This window comes from Rattus norvegicus, chromosome 16, assembly GCF_036323735.1.
Source record: "Rattus norvegicus strain BN/NHsdMcwi chromosome 16, GRCr8, whole genome shotgun sequence".
In the NCBI taxonomy this organism is placed as follows: Eukaryota; Metazoa; Chordata; class Mammalia; order Rodentia; family Muridae; genus Rattus; species Rattus norvegicus.
The window spans coordinates 75,217,917-75,235,058 of NC_086034.1; positions in this window are offsets into that span (position 1 = coordinate 75,217,917).

Consider the following 17,142-nt stretch of genomic DNA (forward strand, 5'->3'; position numbering starts at 1 on the left):
GTCTCAAGTGCAAACTTTAAAGGGGGCGCTGAGCCTGGATGGCGAGTACCTTAAGAAAGCACAATGTGGCGACCACTAAAGGAATAGTCAAAGACCTGATCACATGCCCAGGTACCAGCCATGGTGCGGTCTACTCTCCCATCTCCAGTCCTTGAGCCTTAAAAAGCCTTTCCCTTTAACAAACCCGTCTCCTTTCCCTACCAAAGGCAAGCGGGCACACTTGGCATCCCTTTCTTCTTCCCTTCTCTTCTCTGCTTCCTTCTTGACTCTCTGATCTCCCAGTAGGGGGCGCACGGGGCCCACACGGCTGTCCGCTTTCACTGTGCTCAGGAATTATCCTGAAGGCAACAATTTCACCAGCACCAATGTAATTATGAAGTATCACCCAAATACACTGGGTATTATTAAATGTGCCATTTCTGGATCCTGGCCAAGGGCTTTGGCAGAAAGAGAACTTACAGGGAGAAAAATTAAGAACATACTCCCCAGCACCCCCCGAGCCCTAGCCCAGCCCTGTGCTGTTGTGGAATCAAGATACACGGAGAGTTTTCTGGAAGAAGAAAACTGTGGGGCGCATGGCAGAGTGGAGGTCCTGCTTGGGGGGCTGGGCGGGGCGGACTTTGAAAATTAGCAGCTGAAACAATCTTCGGTGGAGTGAAGGACCATGTGGAAGTGATTAAGTACAGTAGGGGTTGTTACCCGGCACCTTCATGTTGGCTACTTGGAGACAGGATTTGGGTAAACAGAACTGTTCCTGATAGCTAAACGAAGGGTGGTGGGGACTCTTTTCGTCAGGGGAACATTTATCCGTGGAAAAGAGCTGGGGTTGATGGCATGACACATTCCTTAGCAGAGCAAATCCCATGGGAGAGGAGTGCAGAAACATCATCTGTAAGGCTGTAATTATCTACGCCTAGGCTAAGGGAAGCCACTGGCTTCTTCTTCCCACTTCTTTGTGCATCACAAAAGACATAGCTGCCTTGTTTTGTTAAAAAACCGTTGGAGGAGGGTTTTTTGTTCTTCTGTAAACTTGCTTGCAAATGTATTTGTGTTACTTTCTTTTCCTGCAGCTGTGTTAAATACCCTGACAAAAGTAACTTAATGGAGGGAGGTTTTGCTCTAACTCACAGTTCAAGGATACAGTTCATCATGGTGGGTAACCACAGGTAGCAGGAAGTTACCTGGCCACATCGCCTACATAATCAGGAACAGAGAGTAGTGAAGGCTTGCTACTGCTAATCCCCCAGATGAGTACAGAAAGGCCACCGACCCAAATCATCATGGCCAAAGGAATTGAAGCAAGCTTTTTTATTTGTATACATGGGCTGTCTCTCCCTACAGGAAGGAATAAAATATCAGTCTTGGACAAAGTAAGATAAGTGTTTTTATAATTAGGAGTAGAGAGTTTGCAAACGCGGGTTTGGCTGGCAAATGGCAGGGTTACAGAAGCAACATAACAAGCAATATGGTCACGACAATCTCCTGGAACAAAGGCATGATTGCAGAGTGGTCATAACAACTTTTTGAAACTAAGGTAGGGTTGCAATATGGTTATTTAGAACAAAGCCATAGTTCCATCTCCTGGAACAGGCACAACAGAACCATTTGCAGCCAAAACTTCAGAAGGGACATTGCCCAATCCTTGAGAAACAGACTTAATCATAAAGAGAAATGAGCCTAGTTTGTCTTTACTATAAGGTGGCTTTCAAGCAGAAGATGGAGACAGGCTGGTTCATCAGCTACTACTGAGTTGCTTTTCTCTATTTATATAGTCCTTGTCTGGGGAGATGGTGTAACTCACAATGGGCAGCTCTTCCCACCTCAATTATGCAATCGAAGATAATCTACCATAGGCATGCCCAGAGGTCCATCTTCCATGTGATTCTAGATCCTGACAAGATAACAGTCAACACTAACCATCGCAACTCTACCCCTTGTCACCATAACATGAAAGCACTCCATGTTTAAACCACAATCTTTTACTCCTCTTTGTAGGCTCGTGACCGCCTTATAATGTAAATGCATTCTGTTTAACTTCAAAAATATACATTCTAGCACTTCAAATTCTAGCACTTTTTTTTTTTAAAGATGGATTTATTTTATGTACATGAGTACACTGACGCTGTCTTCAGACACACCAGAAGAGGGCATTGGATCCCGCTACAGATGGTTGTGAGCCACCATGTGGTTGCTGGGATTTGAACTCAGGACCTCTGGAAGAGCAGTCAGTGCTCTTAACCGCTGAGCCATCTCTCCAGCCCCAAATTCTAGCACTTTTAAAAGTCCAAAGTCTCTGAAATATAAGCTTCTATAAAACCCAAAACAATAAGACATGCTTCTAATATATAATGGCAAGATTAAACATTCCTATTCCAAAATGGAAGGATTGAGGTGTAGCAAGAGACAAGCACACACACAAAAAAAGCAAATTAAAACTAAGCCAGGCAAACACCAAATCCTGCAGATTCATGTCCGGCAACTGGGACTTATAGTGTAATCAACTGGGCTCCCAAAGACTGGGGTTCACTTAGAGTCCCTTCAGGGTTGGGTCCAACCCATGCTCAAACCTTCTTCAGTACATATACTATGGTCGGGGCATCTCCAATACTTTAGGGTCTCTACTGCAAGCTTAGCATCATCCTCCCAGCTTCATACAACTGACAGATCCTATCACCTATTGCCTTGCCTTAGCAGAACTTTGAAACTGTGGAGCAAGACTCTATGATCCCCAAGCTTAGCAAGATGGCACAACAGGCAAAGTGCTTGACACCAAGCCTAATAGCCTAAGACCAGTCCTGAAGATCTACACGGTGGAAGGAAAGAACCAACTCCTACAACTTGTCTTCTGATCTCCGTACTTGGTCCACAGCATGAGTGCGCTGATGCAAATACACGCACAAAATGACAAAACAGACACTGTGATTCTCTTACTTATACATCACTCCCATCTCTCAAACAGTGCCTGGAGGACAATGCTGCTAAGTTCCAGTCCCAGAACAGGATGGAACCTCTATCAACTGTTCAACACACAAGCAGAATGAAGCTAGACCTGTGACCCCATCATCACAGCAATACCTCAGTTCCCAATAGGGTCCTCATTCCTCTTTGAAACCTAATATGCCATGCCTTGCTGTAAGCATTTCTCTTGGAATTTTTGCATTCTTTGATCCTGTGAGAATGGCCTGTTAATCTGTGCTTGCAGCATTCAATGACTTTTCTAACCCAAACTTCCATACTTCCACATCCCTCCTCTAAGCAGTCCCAAAGGCCTTTGGACTTGATAGTCACATTTACCACAGCAATGGCCACTCTTCTCAATACCAGTTTCCATCTTCATTTCTTTTCCTGTTGCTGTGATAAACAAACATCCTGGCAAAAGTAATTTAAGAGAGAAAGTCTTATTTTGTCTACAGAACAGGGTGTAAGTCCAACATAGGTAGGCAGGTCAAAGCAAGTGAAGCTTGACACAGCTGGTCATGTTGCTTCCCCCGTCAGGATCAGAAAACAGAGCAAGAAATGAATGTCACTACCACTCTGATGCCTTGCTCTACCTACATGGTCCAGATTCCCAGCTAGGGAATGGTACCATTCCCGGTGAGCAGGTTTTTCCACCTCAAATAACAACCAAATAGTCTCCTATAGGCATGCCCAGTGGCCCATCATCTGGGTAAGTTTGGATGTTGTCAAGACGATTGATGCTAACTATTATAATATTCAAGTCACGTTTACTGAGTGACTGAGTATGTATTATGGACCATTTAAAAACAGAAAGAAGAGCCAAGAGAACCTGAACAAAAAAACAAACAAAAACCTACAGTGATAAGTTACATTTACAACACAAGCTGTAAATAGAGAAATGGTGAAGGTGTCTTTCAAATGAGAGCTTTGGAGAGAAAGGTGAGGAGCTCTTTTCCCAGTAACATGACTTAGCTGGGCTAATGTGAGTGGCAGGGAGCAAGTGAGCCATTTAGATGCGTCTATCTTAGCATTCCTCCCTATTGCTTTCCACTTATAAAAGAGCCATGGGAGAACCCTATCGTCAAGGGTGGGGTTGATTATGAGCCCAGGGCTGATAACTGCGAGGAAGGAAGGCCAAAAAACCCAGTTTTCATCACTGAGGTCAGAAAACAAATGAAGAGATTAAAGAGAAGGCTCAGCAGCAAGGAGCACATGTTGCTCTCACAGGGAACCTGGCGTTGGTTCCCAGCATCCACATGGTGGCTTGGAATTATTCATAACTCCAGTGTCAGGGATTCCTGTTCTCTGCAGACACCAAGAATATATACATGCTACACGTACACATCATGCACACAAAAGCATTCTTATAAAACAAAATAAATTAAGGCAAAGCACAAAAACAGTACAGAATTGGCCACTGTGTCCCCTTCCCCTAGGGACACTGTCAACAGCCTAGAACAGGACTCATTTAAGCTCTGCCATGCTCTGGGCTCATTACTCCCTGAGATGTGAGAAGTTCTGAGTTCCCCTCCCCACAGTTCTCCCCATCAATGGCTTTGGAGTTCAAACTTAAGCAACTGCCTCTTGCCTGTGCTTCATCTTCTACCGAGGACAGTGGTCAAGGGAACCCATCCTGCTTCTTCAGCAGGTGAACTCATAAGCCTACCCTCACACGGGCTTCTGTGCAAGACAGCAAGGAAGCCACAGACTGACGGATCCAGGGGGAAAAGGAATATCTAGTGGTGTGCTTCCTACGCTAGCCAATCACAGTCCTGTCCCACAGGGTGGCAGAAGATGCCACTGTACTGGTATTTGGACAACCTGTGATGGTTCTTATACTTATGTATAAATGTCAATTATCAGTATTATAGAATCAAGAACAGTGGTTCTCACCCTTCCTAATGCTGTGAACCTTAATACAGTTCCTCCTGTTGTGATGACCTCCAACCACAAAATTATTTTTGCTATTACTTTATAACTGTAATTTTGCTACTGCTATGAATTGTAATTATCTGTGTTTTCTGATGGTCTTAGGTGTCCCCCGTGAACGGCGAGACCTGATTTACAATCCCTATGCAAGGGTTGTTCTACCCACAGAGGGGACATGACCCACAGGTTGAGAACCACTGATCAAGACTCACTGAGGAGTCCAGACACCTGCAAGAAATGATCTAGATTAAGGTTAATCCCTGAGAGTGTCTGAGATGAATTAGCTTGATTATGCTCATTTATGTAGGAAGACACAACTTAATTGTTGGTAGGGTCATGCCCTGGACGAGATCCTGTATGTTGTAAGCAGAGGAAAGGAGCTGAGAAGTAGCAAGTAACCTCTCTATCTCTGCTCTCTAATTAAGTGCAAAATACCCAGTTGCTTCAATCACCTGATAGCTTTGCTTCCTTACCATAATGGACTATACCCTTGAAACAGGAGCCACAATAAACCCTTTCTTCCTGAAATTACCATTATCAGAGTATTTTATCATAGCAACAGTAAAAAAAACTAAGGCTTCAGCCTACTTCTCTTCCCAAAACTTTTTTTTTGTACCAAGATACCAAGAAGGGTGGCAGATCTCCTCCTCCTCCTCTGCCTTTATCTCCTCCTCCTTCTTCTCTTCTGCTTCTTATTTTGTTGGGGTTTCCCTATGTAGCCCATGCTCTCCAAGAACTATGTAGCCTGGGCTGACACTGCACTCTCAGTCCTTCTGCCTCATCCTCCCAAGCCTTGGGATTATAAGGATGTACCACCAGGTCCAGTTCCTGATATTCTTTTTAACTCTCTCTTCAGTTCCTCAGGCCAATCTTTTCCTCCTTAAAATTTAGCAAGTTTCATATGCAGCTAGCTGTAAGCAAGACCCCAATTAAATTCTTTTTTTTTTTCTTTACAAGTGCTTTCATCATGGTATCTCTTCCCAGCAATAAAAACACACTAATACAAAGTTTAACAACTGGAGATATTCTTGTTAAATTACTAGAAAGAAAACATCTTGAGACTTTGGCTCTTTTCTCCAGGTAACACAGCCATTAGTCTATTCTGAATGTGTTTGTTTGTTTGTTTGTTTGTTTGTTTGTTTGTAGCCCTGGCTGTCCTGGCACTCACTCTGTAGCCCAGACTGGCCTCAAATTCAGAGACCTGCCTGCCTCTGCTTCCTACTGATGATTTTAAAATGGATTATTCTCATTTTGACCACCAAAATACACATTGGATGAGCCAAAATATTAAAGATAGTAGCTTCTACTACCAAAATTAATTCAAAAATTACTGAAATGTAAAGTTTAGAACTAGAAAAATCAATTCACAAGATTATAGTAAACCCTCTTAAGGAGTACATGAGTTACTACTATCTACTTTAGATAATTCATCTTTGAGCCACACACAGCTGTAAGATAGTGTCCTCATCCTCAGTTTTACAGATGAAAAAGTGAACTAAAAAAATGTTGGGTACCACCCCCGTTGTCACACAGCAAGAAAGGAAATAAGTCCAATTCAAATTTAGATCTGTCTTCCAACAAGACATATTTACCAAGAAGATGTCATCTTTCAAAATGAAAGTCACCTCCCTAGACCTCTAAGACAATGACTCACTAAACCCATTGCCATGTGTAAAACCACAAATCTAGTTTCAGACGCCCCACCCTCAAAGCTTTCTTATTGTTATTTGCCTTTCCTGGGTAAGTTGCTTCTTCCCTTTCCCATCTCTCCTCCATCATCCATCCTTCACACCTGCGGCCATCTTAGCACCCATAGGTGTAGACTTTGAACCTACTTTGAGAACTGTCTTTAACTATGGAGTCACTCCTTTCCTCTTCTCGTCTTCCTCCACCCATTACTACTTCTCCACCCTTAGGCCCAGCATCAGACCCAAGGTTTGGGAGCTAGTTTTGCCTCATTAAGTCAAAAAACTCACCCAACGAGTTTTACCCAGCCTGTCTCCAGTCACACAGCTCCTACTTTAGCCCAATCTAAGGCAGCCAGATTATCAGTTCAGACATACAAAGAAGAAAAGAGGGTGGGGGGGGGGGGATTTGGCTCAGTGGTAGAGCGCTTGCCTAGGAAGCGCAAGGTCCTGGGTTCAATCCCCAGCCCCGAAAAAAAGAAAAGAAAAGAAAAGAAAAAAAAAGACACTTGGCAAGAAGGCCAAATGCTTAAGAACATAAAAAAAAAAAAAAAAAGAGGGTCACACACACAAACCAAATTGAAAAAAAAAAAAAAAAAAAAACAGCATAAATGGCCAAAACAGCAAGTCTCTCATTAAACACACTGGTCCTGTAGAAGTGGTGTCTAATGAAAATCAGGATGCAGAACCTGCGATCACATTCGTAAACTGTATTGAAGAAATCAAGAAATTTAAAGAAAACATGAACAAATACTTCATTGAAATCCAAGATGATAACAATATGCTTGAGAGTTGTCCAAGAAAATGCAGGTCCACAGATGAATAAATGAGGAAGAGGATTCAGGATTTAAAGGTTGATGCAAATATTGAAAAAAAAAAAAAACACAAGACGAAATAAATATGGAACTGAAAATTTCAAAATCCTATTCAGAAAACTCAGGAGAAAGCCTTACCAGTAGAATGAACCAAGAAGAACATATAATATCAAATATAAAATAAAGAATATAGATGAAATAAGTAAAGAATAAAAAAAGTCACAGGAAAAGAAAATGTAGGAAATGTGAGGAACCATCAAAAGACCAAACTGTCAAATTATAGGCATACATTGAGGAAAAGAATACCAAGTCACTGGTGAGATGGGCATTTTTGCTCCAAAAACTGGTCAAAAGGGTCCTGCCAGGAGACCACAGGACTCAGGAACCATGGAGCAACTGGGGACAGGATACTTCTGGTCTCCATCTGTGCCCCAGAGTTAACCCTGTGGCATAGCTCTCCGGACCCAAATCCCACCTTGGAGCTGGTCTCCAAGGAGCACTGTTACTCCTAAGTTCACAGGCTTACAGGCTCACAGGAGGTTCAGGCTCCAGTCAGAGACAGCAAGGCCTACTAACCCAGAGATAACCAGATGTCAAGAGGCAAGCACAAGAACCTAAGCAACAGAAGCCAAGGCCACTTGGCATCATCAGAACCTAGTTCTTCCACTATAGCAAATCCTGGATACCCCAACACACTGGAAAAGCAAGATTCGGATTTAAAATTACATCTCATGAGGATGATAGAGGACTTTAAGAAGGACATAAATAACTCCCTTAAAGAAATACAGGAGAACACATATAAACAGTTAGGAGACCTTAAAGAAGAAACACAAAAATCCCTTAAAGAATTACAGGAAAACACAACCAAACAGGTGAAGGAATTGAACAAAACCATCCAGGATCTAAAAATAGACATAGGAACAACAAAGAAATCACAAAGGGAGACAACCCTGGAGATAGAAAACCTAGGAAAGAGATCAGGAGTCATAGACATAATCATCACCAACAGAATACAAGAGATAGAAGAGAGAATCTCAGGTGCAGAAGATACCATAGAAAACATTGACAAAACAGTCAAAAAAATGCAAAATAGAAAAAGTTCCTAACCCCAAACAACCTGGAAATCGAGGACACACAAGAAGACCAAACCTAAGGATAATAGGTATAGAAGAGAGTGAAGACTCCCAACATAAAGGGCCAGTAAATATCTTCAACAAAATTATAGAAGAAAACTTCCATAACCTAAAGAAAGAGATGCCTATGAACATACAAGAAGTCTACAGAACTCCAAATAGAATGGACTGGAAAAGAAATTCCTACCATCACATAATAATCAAAACACCAAATGCACAAAACAAGGAAAGAATATTAAAAGCAGTAGGGAAAAAGATCAAGTAACACAAATGCCAGCCCAGGCTACTATACCCAGCAAAACTCTCAATGAACATAGATGGAGAAACCAAGATATTCCATGACAATACCAAATTTACACAATATCTTTCCACAAATCCAGCTCTACAAATTATAATAGAGAGAACAAACAAAAATAATAAACCTTCTTCTTAGCACCTCATAGTACCTTCTCCAAAACTGACCATATACTTGGTCACAAAACAGGTCTCAACAGATACAAGAAGATCAAACTAATTACATGCATCCTATCAGATCACCACAAACTAAGGTTGGTCTTCAATAACAACAGAAAGCCCACGTACACATGGAAGCTGAACAATGTTCTATTCAATGGTTACTTGGTCAAGAAAGAAATAAACAAAGAAATTAAAGACTTCTTAGAATTTAATGAAAGTGAAGACACAACATACCCAAACTTATGGGACATAAAGAAAACAGTGCTAAGAGGAAAACTCATAGCTCTGAGTCCTCCAAAAAGAAACTGGAGAGAACATACATCAGCAGCTTGACAGCGCACCTGAAAGCTCTAGAACAAAAAGAAGCAAATACACCCAAGAGGAGTAGATAGCAGGAAATAATCAAACTCAGGGCTGAAATCAAGTCTAAATGGATCAAAGACCTCCACATAAAACCAGATACACTGAAAGTAATAGAAGAGAAAGTGGGGAAGAGCCTCGAACACATGGGCACAGGGGAAAATTTCCTGAACAGAACACCAATGGCTTATGCTCTAAGATCAAGTAGAAATTGAAACTCACAAAAGTCTGGAGCAATGCATTTTAAATTCTAGAAGACCAAGACTGCCAACTGAGACTTCTATACCCAGAAAAACTATCTGCCACAGAGGAAGGAGAAAGAAAACCTTTCCAAGGTCCAAATGACCTTTAAAAATTGACATCAAACAAAAGAAACAAAACCAAACATAATACCGGAAGCATTCGTTTAAAATGAAAATTACCTCCTTAGTCCTCAAGGAAAACTGTTCACCCCAACCTACTGCTATCAGCAAAATTGAAAGTCTTCTTTCAGACTCATGCCTGAAAGCCCTTTTGTTTGTGAGCCACAAACAACTGAACTGAAGAAAGGAAGAAAAGCAGAGTCAAAAGACTATTGGGGGTGAAAAAAGACAATGATTTAATAAAATACAAGTATAATGCCTTAGGATTACCGTTGCTGTGATGAAACACTATGACTAAGCAAGTCGGGGAGGAAGGGTTTGTTTGCCTTATACTTTCATATGACTAATCATCATAGAAGAAAGTCAAAACAGGAACTCGGGCAGCGCAGGAGGCAGGAGCTGATGCTGAGGCCATGGAAGAGTGCTTGTTGCTTACTAGCTTGCTCATCATGATTTGCTCAGCCGGCTTTCTTATAGATCCCAGGGATGCACCACCCACAACAGGGTGGGTCCTTCGCCATCAATCACTAAATTAGAAAATGCCCTACAGCCTTGCCTACAGTACCATCTTACGGAGGCATTTTCTTAATTGAGGTTCCCTGCTCTCAGATGACTTAACGTTCTGTCAAATTGACATAAAACAATTCAGCACAACTGACTCTGTGAATTTTACACACAAACATGTCACTGTTAAGCCGCAACCTTTCCTTTCTTGTTCATCCTCAAGATCACATATTAATATCCCCATCGCAATATAAAGTAAGCTAAATACTTCGTTACTTCAAGAGGGAATGACCAGGAGACCATCACAATCAGATCAAAGCAAAGCCAGACTTCAACAGTATAAATAACTCAATGTCCAGTTGTCTTGGACTCACTCACAATCTTCTGGGCTCCTCCAAAGGGCTTGAGTCATTTCTCCAGCTCTGCCCTCTGTAGCACACACCAGTTGTTTTCTGTGCTCTAGGAGGCTCCAATCCACTGCTGCTGCTGTTCTTGGTGGTCATCCTGTGGTACGGTCATCTCCAAAATTCTGGGATCTTCTGCTTCATCTTCATTAGTGGACACTCTGGGCTCTCTTTAGAAACTCCAGCGCTGACTAACAGTGCCAAGCCTCTGCCACTCTCCAGGACCCTTTTTATGCCTTCAAAATCAGTACCACCTGGGAGACTCTGACACCACCAAATCCTCTGGAGCAAAGCTTCTCCTGTATGTGGACTCTCAGAAAACACTTCCCAGATTTCATCTCAGAGATGCTGGTCTCTTATTAATGACCGCTAATTTCTCAGTTCCAGCTAACCAGCATCAATTGTCCCGGCAAAGGAAAACTTTTCCTTCAGCCATAACGATCTCTTGTTAATCACAGCTGATTCTTCAGCCCCAGCTGACCAGAACCACAGCTCTCTCAACAGTTGCAATGGCTCTGACAGATATGTATTTAAGAAGCTCTCAAAGCTCCCCCCTGGAACTTCATGAGCCAGGCTTCCATCAGCTCATTTCTCTCAACACTAGGATCATCCAATCTTCCACAGAACTGCTCGCCAAGCTTTGAACACTCACTGACTTTCCTAGCCTGTGCCAGCATTGAATCCTTTTATTGGACCCATCATATTTTATGGCATTCGTTTATTTGCCTGATCATCTGATCCATTTCCTGGACCGAAGCTCTCTCTAAGGAAGATTCTGTCATTCATCCCTCCTACGGTGCCAATCACCTTGCCAAGCGTGAAGTATGCAGAGTGGTGCTCTGTTTCCACCCATGCACACGCTCATTCATGCACACCCTCATTCATGCACACCCTCATCCATGCACACCCTCATCCATGCACACCCTCATCCATGCACACCCTCATTCATGCACACCCCCATCCATGCACACCCTCATCCATGCACACCCTCATCCATCCACACCCTCATCCATGCACACTCTCATTCATGCACACCCTTGTCCATGTACACCTTCATTCAGGCACACCCTCATTCATGCATACCCTCATCCATGCACACCCTCATATGACTCTTTCAGAGAACCAGTTCTGATTTGCCCACCACTGCTAGATCTTTGCTTCTGATCTTCCCCTTGCCTGCGATTTCCCATAGGCTCTTTTCAGCTTAGCCTTTTTTTTCTTTGAATATTCTCTGTGGTCAGTATTTACAATGTTTGAAATCCTTAGAATAATTTTATCCTGTATGGTTTCTGTTGCGTCTTGCTCAGTTGACTTGTTTCCTTGCATAGTTTGTGTTTGGGGACTGTTAACTAATGTCTTTGTCAAGTGCCCTAACATAGGGCAAGAATGAGTTTAGGTTAATTTTATGGCTATAGTTTCCCGTTCACTACTCATACTATAAATTCAACATACCCCCCTCACGGGGGCAGGTGTTTGGGCTACACGTGCTAATACAGTAAAATGTCTAAGAGTGGGTAATTTAAAGGCATGTACTGTTTCACCATTCTGGAGGCGGCAAAGTTCAACACCCAGACACTAGGGTATGTTTATTTTTCTACTGCATTTAGCAGAGGATCATTCTGTTGCAAAATCATCAAGTATTCTAAACAGTTTAGAAAGCCGAGAATGTTGTGGGAAGTAGCAATAAAATATTCAGGCTTTGCTTTCAACAGAACTGAATTCAAATTCAAGTCCTAGTGAATCCCTTAGGAATCCCTTGCCTAACTTGAGCAATAGAGACAGAAACATTGATGTCGCATTAAAAAAAAAAATGTGTTCACTGATAATCTCAAGACACACTTGAAGATGCCTTTGCTATGTATCATGCATCTAAATGGAAATCTGATCTGCATTCGTATCCTGGTATGTGATTTGTGGACAAGAAGCATCAGCAATAACAGAAAGTTGAGAAACTGAGAAAGATGTATTCCTAGACCTTACAGGAAAGCAGATCTCCATCCAATCATCAACAATAAATCTTGACTGAGCCCTCACTACATCAGCTATTAGCTGACGTCAGTTGGCCTTTTCCTAGTGCTATTGAGAACACGCCCGGGCTTCCTGTTTGCTTTTGCCCTCCTGGACATCTGTCGGTGTCTTGTCCTATGAAGGCCCTGGAGGTTGGTGTTTTGTCAACTACCCTGTTCTTCAGAGGAAAGCAATTTTGTATGTTTCTTTTCTCTCCGTCTTGGCATTTGTGAAAGGAATGGGGCCTCAGGCAGGAAGTGAAGATGGCGGTAAGGGTAACGAAGCTGTTTCAGCTGTTTCTGGGCTGGCTTGTACCCACATCTTCAGCATTCATTGGAATTGCTAAACTCTTCGCCAGAGCTACAGCCTTCTGGGAAATGAGTTAGCCTAGGGAGAGGAACCAAAAAGAGATCATGGATTCATTTGCATTCCAAATCCAAGGGGGTTTGCTGGTGGGCAGCTGCTTCTGGGAATAGAGCCTGGGCTCCTTTAGGAGCGATAGACATAGCCTTATTGACTCAACTTCTTCAAGGCCTTGCTTTATAGCCTTCAGACCCTCACCTCCACCCTGCCACTGTAGCGCAGTGTTCATTGGGGCTCCAGAGCACTGTAGTTTCATTGTGTCCTGCTCCTGTGTCATCTCCTTCTCTACAATAAAGGGATTCCTATTCCTCCCTCACCCTGCCTGAACCTGCCTATCCACACCCTCTCTACTCCATCATTTCATTATCCCAACACGTCTGGCTCACTCAATTATGGATCGGATAGTCTGGGTCCAGAAAAATGGACAGGCAGTCAGCAACTCAAGGGAAGCTTGTCAAACAATGAGAACTCTGCTGACCGGCAGCTCCAGGGACTATAGAGTTCTCTGCTGTGGATGCTTCAACCACCAAATGGTCAGATGGCAAGTTAATAAGGCTGCTGTCATCAGACCGTTAGGTGTCTTTCCTTCTGTGAGGTCCAGGAGAGGGTGTTGCTCCTTTTGTTAATCTATTATATGCAATAACTTTTGGGGCCTTTTAATTCTGATGTGGTTTTGATACAATCCTGTACTTGTATGCTCTCGGTCTAATCTGATAAGGTTTATTAGGTGATGCTCTTAGACATGTGATCGGATCAGGTGCAGAGCCACGCTGCCTCTCCTTTACTTATGCTCAGAATAGAGCCAAATGCCTGTAAAAATGGAGTCAGTTAAGCAAGGCACATCCGAAAGCCACGGTTTCACACAACCGAGGGCAGGGAAAAGCCTGATCCATTCTGGATGGGTGAGAACAGCCTGGGGCAGGTGGAGAACTGAGAAACACACCAGCAGAAAACTGGTGGTCCTCCCAAACTGGCGTTGGACTTACAAGAGGACTCAGCAGATAAAGCCAATCTGCTGACCAGAGTTTGAACCACAGACCCCAAGTAGCAGGAAGAGAGAACCACCTCGCATTTGTGCACACGTGGAGATAAATTCAACAACTCTTTGGAGAAAAGCCAGGGATGCCTGTTCTTATAACCACCACCAGTTGCATGGCTCTGTAGAATTTATGGGCCTATCTCCTAGGAACTGTCACTTGACCTTCAGAACGACCCTTGACTCAGAACGATTTGGATTTAAGAAAAAACAAAGGCTTAGGCTCACATAGAGTTTGAAGTAACTCATCCGAGATCACTCTGGTTTTCCATTAGGGAAGGCCAAAGCAATCTGCCTGGGCTTGGTATTCACCATGCTTTGGTCACCTGGGGCTAATTTCAAAATGTGGTTCTTACATAGTTTTAACATCCCCCTAGGGTAAAAGATTTCCCAATATTAATTTAAACTGCAGGCCACTTCTTTGGCTTCAATTTCTTCTGTTGAGTACAAGTTTGACCTTCCTCCATGGCGTAGGTAGTGACCCAGCCTCTGACTGTGGGAAATGAAAAGTTAAGTGTGGTACTTGGAAAAGTGGAGTTCTTCACGTCCAGTCACCTGTGCCAGCCCATCGTCCCCAACTTTTCAGACATTTGTAACCTTTTGTGACACCTTTAAAGAGAGGACTAATTTCTCTCTCACCCCCAATTGCTGCTGCTTCATATATAATGAGGATTAAAAGAATCGTGCCAAGTCAGAAACATCTTACTTCTTAAATCCTGAAGCCCCTCTCCAGATCCAAGCCCAGGGGCTGTAACTGAGATAACTGAAATAGATTAAGGTCAAAACTGCTCATTTGATTGTTTCTGTTCTCCTCCTCTTCCTCTTCCTCTTCCTCCTCCTCTTTGTACCCCCCCCTCTGTGTGTGTGTGTGTGTGTGTGTGTGTGTGTGTGTGTGTGTGCAGGAAGTGTGTAGCTTTTGTTTTGCTTCACTTTGAGGCCAGGGCGACTTACCAAACACATCATTACAAAGGAGAAAGTCCTTGGAGTCTCAGCTCAGAAACTCCCACTGAACATTGGACATCTTCCCTTTCGGGCAAGAAGACTCTCTCCTCCACAGGAGAAGCCTGCCAGCCATCACTAGGTTTGGCAGATAGACCAGACTGGATTCCAGGCTCGCCTAGCTCCCTCGGCTCTTGAGCCGTAGGGCCAAGGGATGTGCCCTAAAAACAAAATGACCGCATTGTCTCCAGGCAAAAATTAGATGCCCTAGTATCTATTCTCTGTAGGGGGTATCCATTCTTTGACTTTGATTTGCCCCAGGCCCTAGGTTTTAACGTTCCTGTATAGTTTTTGAGGTCATTGTATTGCAAATGTCGGCTTAAAACAGCAGATGTCTAGTACATAATGTCACAGTCTCTGTGACTTCAAATTGTACATCTGCCCCATTGTATCTAAAAAAAAAATACTGTTTTCTTAAAATTGTCTACCACCTCATGCTCTTAAATCCATCTTTCTGCCTCCCCTTGTGCATAGATCCCCAAGTCTCAGAGTAGGAGTGTGTTAAAGACCTCCCATTCAAGGCTGAACAACCAAGTCTCTCACTTTCTGTACATTGTCCAGTTTTGGGTTTCTGTGTTAATGTCCATCCACTACAAGAAGAAGCTTCTCTGCTGAGGGCTGGGTGGTGCAATGATCTATAGGAACAGTGATATATAATTAGACGTCATTTTATTGCTAGGTTCCTTTGGCAGAATAGTGATAGATTTTCTGCTGGGCCCGTGGCCTAGCTAATCTCAGGTTCTTTGCCTCAGTAACAATGAAATGGAAATTGATTCCATCTCATGGAGTGGGCCTTAAATCCAGTTTTTAAGAGCGGTTGGTTATTCCCCTAATGTTTGTGGCACTATTGCATTAGGGAATACACCTTGCAGACAACTTGTTATTTACAGCTCTCAGGTTTCATAATTGAGTAAGATGGATGATCACTTTTTTCTTCTGGAAGCATGTATAGCCCCTTCTATCACCATAAATGCTAGCCAGTAGTGGGTTGAAGTTACCAGTTGAGTACCAGCTAGATTTCCCCATGTTCTCGGCCATCGATGTATGGTATCTTCAGCCTGTAGTGCTTGGGAGTGGGGAGGCTTATGAGATCCTTTTATTGAGCAACTCAAAAAGATAGAGCCCATTCCTGGTATTGGGGATTATATTTACTGGCATATGAAATCTAGTTAAAGTATTGTGTTTCTAATTATATGATGGCTCCCTCTAAATTCCATACCTATATCATTTCTATCTCTATTTCTATCTCTATATCTATGTCAATATCTAGAGTCTACAATAGGTTTTAATATGGCTTTTCAAGAAGAGTTTAGAGTTAGTTGTCCTTCCCATATTCTCTTCCCTACCCACTCTCCCCTTCCTTGGAAGATTCCCTCCTCACCCCTTGTCTCTTACTAGACACCTGACCTCTGTGTATATTCTAAACGAGACACACATATCTGAAGCTTAAAAGATAACATCCACATATACAAAAAGCATGATCACAGCGTGAAGGAGGGAAGGCAGGCACAGAGTCCCCGAGACAAGAAGCAATTCACAAATAATAGGTGGTGGGAGAAGGAAAGTCAGTTGCCTCCAATGGAGTAACAGTGGGTTATCAACTACACTCCGGACTAATCAGTTCCATATTCCATATTTTTAGTGGCTGTTTTCCTTTCTTCTTCTTTAAGAGAGATGAAGAACATAATGTTGGGTGAGTGTGGAGGTGGGGAGTTGGGAGGGTGTGGAGCTGGGGAGTTGGGAGGGTGTGGAGGTGGGGAATTGGGAGGGTGTGGAGGTGCAGAGGATCTGGGAGGATTTAGGTGGTGGCAAATAATATAATAAAGATATACCATATGAAATTTTCAAGCACTGAAGAAAATTAAATTAAAAAATTTAAAAACAGTAGAAAGAGCACAAGTCTGTTCTCTCAGTTCTGGAGGTAGCAAGTCTAGACTCAAGCTGCCAGCAGGGCTCTGCTCTCTTTGTGAGATCCAGGGGAGATTGGTCCCTTCTGACTTCTGGGAGCTTCTGAAACTTCTAGGTTTACAGGTGCATTACCGCAGGATCCTCTGAGTGTGTCTATGTACTCCCCCTTCCCTCCCTTTCTCACTCCATCACTAACTTTTGTTATTGAATCGGAGTTTCAACT